Below are 6547 nucleotides of genomic sequence, written 5' to 3'. Positions count from 1 at the left end.
CAACATATTTCACAACATCACGTTTCATGCCCGGCCACCAATTATCTTTCCTTAAATCAAGATACATTTTCATTGCGCCCGGATGAATGGAATACTTTGACTTATGTGCTTCATCAAGTAGCACTTGTCGATAATCTCCCATCTTAGGCACCCACACTCTTCCTTGAAAGGACAACAAACCCCGCGAGCCCATAGTGATGAACTCTGATTGTCCCACAATTCGCTCCGCATGCTTGTTGTGAACGTAAGCCTCTATTTGAATCACACCAAGTTTTTCAAGAAAATCGTTAGTAATAATCATACGTAACAATCCAAATTGTAATGCCGGGTGATGACTCTTTCGACTTAACGCATCCGCGACCACATTTTCCTTGCCCGGATGGTAAAGTATCACACAATCATAGTCTTTTACCACATCCATCCACCTACGTTGACGATAATTCAAATCTCATTGATTAAAGAGATGTTTCAAACTCTTATGATCCAAATAAATCGTACACTTGACACCATACAAGTAATGGCGCCAAATCTTCAACGCATGCACAACCGCCGCCAACTCAAGATCATGAGTCGGATATCTTGTCTCGTGTTCCTTTAATTGTCGAGAGGCATAAGTGATGACTTTACCCCTTTGCTTAAGAACACACTCGAGTCCATTTAACGAGGCATCACAATAAACCGTCATGTCTTCCACCCTTTCCAGCAAAACCAACACCGGAGCTTGACATAGCTTCTCTTTTAAGAATTTAAAAGCAATTTCTTGCTCGTTCTCCCAAACAAACCTCACGTTCTTCCTTTTCAATTACGTCAATGAAGAAGCGATCTTAGAAAAGTCTTGGATAAACCGACGATAATAACCGGCCAATCCGAGAAAACTTCGGACCTCCGTAGGCGTAGTCGGTTGTCTCCAACTCTTCACCGTCTCTATCTTCCCCGAATCTACTTGAATACCGTCTTTGTTCACAATGTGGCCAAGGAATTGAACCTCCCTTAGCCAAAATTCACATTTTGAGAACTTAGCATACAACTTCTCCTTTCGTAATGTCTTCAATACATCACGCAAATAACGTTCATGCTCGTTCATACTTTTCGAGTAGACTAGTATGTCGTCAATGAACACAATCACCGACTTGTCCAACATGGGTTGGCACACTCAGTTCATAAGATCCATGAATGCCGCCGGTGCATTCGTAAGACCAAAAGGCATAACTACAAACTCAAAATGCCCATAACGCGTTCGAAAAGCCGTTTTCTCTATGTCTTCCTCACGAACCCGCATTTGGTGATAGCCGGACCGTAGGTCGATCTTAGAGAAATACGTTGCACCTTGGAGTTGGTCAAACAAATCGTCAATCCGAGGCAATGGATAACGATTCTTGATCGTCACTTTGTTCAACTCCCGGTAATCGATGCACATCCGCATACTACCATCCTTCTTTTTCACGAACAAAACCGGAGCGCCCCATGGCGAAGCACTCGGTCGAATAAAACCCTTCTCAAGCAACTCTTGGGTTTGATTTAACAATTCTTGCATTTCCGTCGGTGCTAAACGATAAGGAGTTTTAGCAATGGGAGTAGCTCCCGGAACCAACTCAATGCGAAATTCAACTTGTCTTTCCGCCGGAACACCCGGTAACTCGTCCGGAAAAACGTCTTCGAATTCACTAACCACCGAAATTTCACGAATAGGTGGTGGCTCGTCACGAGTATCAACAACATGGGCAAGAAAATCCATGCCACCACTAACAAGAAAATGACGTGCCCGTGCAAAAGAACATATCGGCACAAGTCTTCTTCGTCTATCGCCATGAATAATCAACTCTCCCCCACTTGGGGTCTTCACACATATAAGCTTTTCATGGCATGCAATATCGGCTCTATTTCGATCGAGCCAATCCATACCAACAACGATATCAAAATCGCCCAAAGTCATAGGGATAAAATCAATTTTAAAGTTTTCTGCACCAAAAACGACATCACAATTCTTACACACATCAACCACTAGCACCGTCTTGCCGTCTGGTATTTTGACTTCTACCGGATGACTTAACTTAGCTAACGGTCTATCGAGTTTAGGCACAAATTTTGGAGATACAAATGACAAATTTGCACCGCTATCAAATAAAATCCTTGCCGGATTATAGTTAACCATGAAAGTACCTGAGACAACATCGTGGGATTGCTTGGCTTCGTCGTTCGTCATCAAATAGTTTCGCCCTCGAGCCATACCCGCTGATAATTCTAAAAACGAACATATATTTCATAGCATTATTCCTCAAGAAAGACAAGCTTTTAGTTGCAATTGTTCTATTTACAAGTGATATTCGTTTAAATAATAAAAGGTGAAGACAAAAGACAGATTCGACGAATTGAAGACGCAAACGACCAAAAAGCTCAAAAGTACAAAATACAATCAAAGAGGTTCCAATTATTGATAAGAAACGTCTCGAAATTACAAGAGTACAAGATTCAAAACGCAAAGTACAAGATATTAAATTGTACGCAAGGACGTTCGAAAATCCGGAACCGGGACCAGAGTCAACTCTCAACGCTCGATGCAACGGACTAAAAATTACAAGTTAACTATGTATATAAATATAATATAATATACAATTAATTATATAAATTATATATATATTATATTTATATAATAAACCGTCGGTAAACAAAGAGCCAAAATGGAGTGAGCTGTATTTACAAACTCCGCGACTCGCGGAGTTTGAAGAAGGAATGGGCCGCGAGTCGCGGAGCCCCAAAAACTAAAACTCCCTATAAATCCCAACGAATTCTGATCAATTTTTCATCTAAAAATATAAATCTCTCTATCTATATACGTAATATTTATATTTATAATTTATATTTTAATTTTAATTTTAATTATAATCCTAATAATAAGGGTATGTTAGCGAATGTTGTAAGGGTGTAAGTCAAAATTCTGTCCGTGTAACGCTACGCTATTTTTAATCATTGTAAGTTATGTTCAACCTTTTTACATTAATGTCTCGTAGCTAAGTTATTATTATGCTTATTTAATCCGAAGTAATCATGATGTTGGACTAATTACTAAAATTGGGTAATTGGGCTTTGTACCATAATTGGGGTTTGGATAAAAGAACGACACTTGTGGAAATTAGACTATGGGCTATTAATGGGTTTTATATTAACTAAACAATACCTTGTTAATTTAATATACAAACTTATAATTCGACGTATTTATATATAACCACATACGCTTGACTGGGTACGGTGGGCGGGATATCTATAAATACCAATAATTATTCATTTTATCGGACACGGAACTGGATTAATAGTTAATAGACTTGTTGAAACAGGGGTGAATTACATTCAAGGGTAATTGGTGTAATTGTTAACAAAGTAGTAAAACCTTGGTTTACACGCAGTCGATAACCTAGTGTATTCATTAAACAAAGTATTAAAACCTTGTTACAATTCGAATCCCCAATTAGTTGGAATATTTGACTTCGGGAATAAGAATAATTTGACGAAGGCTTTCGCTCTTTATATTTATGACTGATGGACTATTATGGACAAATCTGTATGGACATATTAAATAATCCAGGACAAAGGACAATTAACCCATGGACATAACTCTAAAATCAACACGTCAAACATCATGATTACGGAAGTTTAAATAAGCATAATTATTTTATTTCATATTTAATTTCCTTTATTTTATATTTAATTGCACTTCTAATTATCGCATTTTTATTGTTATTGTATTTAATTGCACTTTTAATTATCGTACTTTTAATTATCGCAAGTTTATTTTATCGCACTTTTATTATTCGCAATTTCATTATCGTTATTTACTTTACGCTTTAAATTAAGTCTTGTATTTATTTATTATTTTACATTTGGTTTTAACTGCGACTAAAGTTTTAAAATCGACAAACCGGTCATTAAACGGTAAAAACCCCCCTTTATAATAATAATATTACTTATATATATATTTGTATTTTTATAAAAGTAAACTAATATAGCGTTAAGGTTTGTTTAAATATTTTCCCTGTGGAGCGAACCGGACTTACTAAAAACTACACTACTGTACGATTAGGTACACTGCCTCTAAGTGTTGTAGCAAGGTTTAAGTATATCCATTCTCTAAATAAATAAATATCTTGTGTAAAATTGTATCGTATTTAATAGTATTTTATACCCCTTAGCTTTAAACATCAAGTTATTTTTGGCGCCGCTGCCGGGGACAGTCTTAAACGCCGAAAACGCAACGCTAAATATTAAAAAAAAAGATTTTTTTTAGTTTACTTTTATTAAAATTCACTTTTGTAAAAATACGTTTTTAATTATTCAAAAATATAAAAAGAAAACAAAAATATAAATATTTTTAAGAGTTTGTTAAATATTTAAGTTTTATAAAGTTTCTTTATTTTTATTTTATAAAAATATAAGTTTTATTTAAATATTTTGTGTTTATGTAACAACCCGACTTAATAAACCCAAAAACGCGTACAAAAAAAAAATTATTTTAAGGCAGTGCATCTGGACGGCGTCCAGAATCCTGGACGGCGTCCAGCTCAGAAGGGTGGGACGGCGTCCAAAGTTTGGGACGGCGTCCAGCTCAAACAACTGGGACGGCGTCCAAGCAATTGGGACGGCGTCCCAATGGTCGTCCAGCTACTGATCACGGGTCCAACTCACACGAGCGGAAAACCCGCTTCCCGACACTTTCAAACGAAAACCTTTTTACCACAAGTCAATATAAATGAAACTAAGAGATTTTCATCATCAAATCAAGTTTTACATCAACGGGCCCACATCGCCCATTTTACGAGTTTCGTTCAAAAATGAAAGTTTCGACCAAATATAAGTTTAAGTTCCAAACGACACTAGAGCATGGTGTTTGGGGTTAAACTACCCAATCTCGGTCGAACTCCAAAAGCTAACACCCAAAAGCATCCCCTAACAAAACAAGCGGGAGATCCCTAATCCAATTGAACGCTCTTACCCTTGTCAACGCCCGAGCCTATAAAAAAAAGTAAACAACGAGAGGGTAAGCAAAGCTTAGTGAATGCAATAATTATACATACATATATATAACCCATCTATTTGCAATCACAATTACCGAATACCTTGTACGAACTTGAAACTCAAATTAGCATAACATCATACCCGAAATACTTAACAAGTCGCACATTATCAGAAAACCGCATTAGCATATACTCAACACAATATATTTAAACAATATGCCAAACAATCAACAATCTCAATATGGTTAACCATAACGCTATGGTGCTACCGGCTCGTGGTTCACACCATACGCAATTGAGTCATACTTTTTTATAGTGCTACTGGCTCGTGGTTCACACTCGATGCTACCGGCTCGTGGTTCACATCTTAGTTTATAGTGCTACCGGCTCGTGGTTCACACTCGATGCTACCTGCTCGTGGTTCACATCTTAGTTTATAGTGCTACCGGCTCATGGTTCACACTCGATCACACACATGTTATGGCACTACCGGCTCGATGGTTCATACCATAACACCCACAAATAAATACGTCATATACACATACGTATAATTGCTCCACTCACCTTAGAGTCTTCGTGAAAGATAACTGAACTTGCCACTTCAATGTAACGTACCTATTACATTTTAGCACATAATCAATTCACAACTCAAGTCGGTCAAGCAACTCACTCAAAAATCTAGAGTCTTTTGTCCCAAAGTGCAATCCCGACCCATTTTACACCCTTAACCCTAATAATGGGTTAACTTCACCAAAAACCCTAACTCTAGCCAATTAACATCTTAACACACTTTTAACCACAAAGTTAACTCGTTTTCATACATGCAAGACAACCTAGGTCAACAAAGACCCATTTGACCCATTTCTAGGTCAACACACCCATTTGGGTCACCCACAACCCAAATCACACCCACTAACATTAACTATAAGTGTATTAGTATTTACTTAGGTCTTTAAGACCCATTTACACCATTTACCCTTTCAAAACCCTAGGTTAGTCACCATTTGGGTCTTCATGACCCAAACTTACCCAAAAACCCCAAATTACTCACAAATGGGTTTTATGTGCAATACTAACCCAAACCCTAACCCTTAAACACATTAAACTAAGGTAATCAAGTTTAGGGCTTACCACAACAATCAAAACGAAGCTAACGAGGAGATGAAAAACTTTAATGCTCGAGCTAAAACCCGAAACAAGCTTCTTCTTCTCCGATTTGAGCTTTCTCACACTTGAATCACATTCTCTCACTAGGATTTAAGTGGATGAAATTTGGTGGTTAGGAATGGAGTAATGAGGCTCAACCAAACTGATCTAGGGCCTTTAATTCGTCCACCAAGTGAAATTACCAATTTACCCATCTAAAATATTTAAAAACCCAAATCTGGCTCGACAGATCATCTGGACGGCGTCCAGATTTCTGGACGGCGTCCAGGCCTTCATAATGGGATGGCATCCCAGATTTTTGGACGGCGTCCAAACCAAAAGAACACAGGATCTTACAACTCTCCCCCACTTGAACCGGATTGCGACCTCGCAAT

The sequence above is a fragment of the Rutidosis leptorrhynchoides genome, chromosome 10 (genome assembly GCF_046630445.1).
Source record: "Rutidosis leptorrhynchoides isolate AG116_Rl617_1_P2 chromosome 10, CSIRO_AGI_Rlap_v1, whole genome shotgun sequence".
NCBI classification, from domain to species: Eukaryota; Viridiplantae; Streptophyta; class Magnoliopsida; order Asterales; family Asteraceae; genus Rutidosis; species Rutidosis leptorrhynchoides.
The sequence above is the reverse complement of the archived record's forward strand: the minus strand, read 5'-3'. Positions refer to the sequence as shown.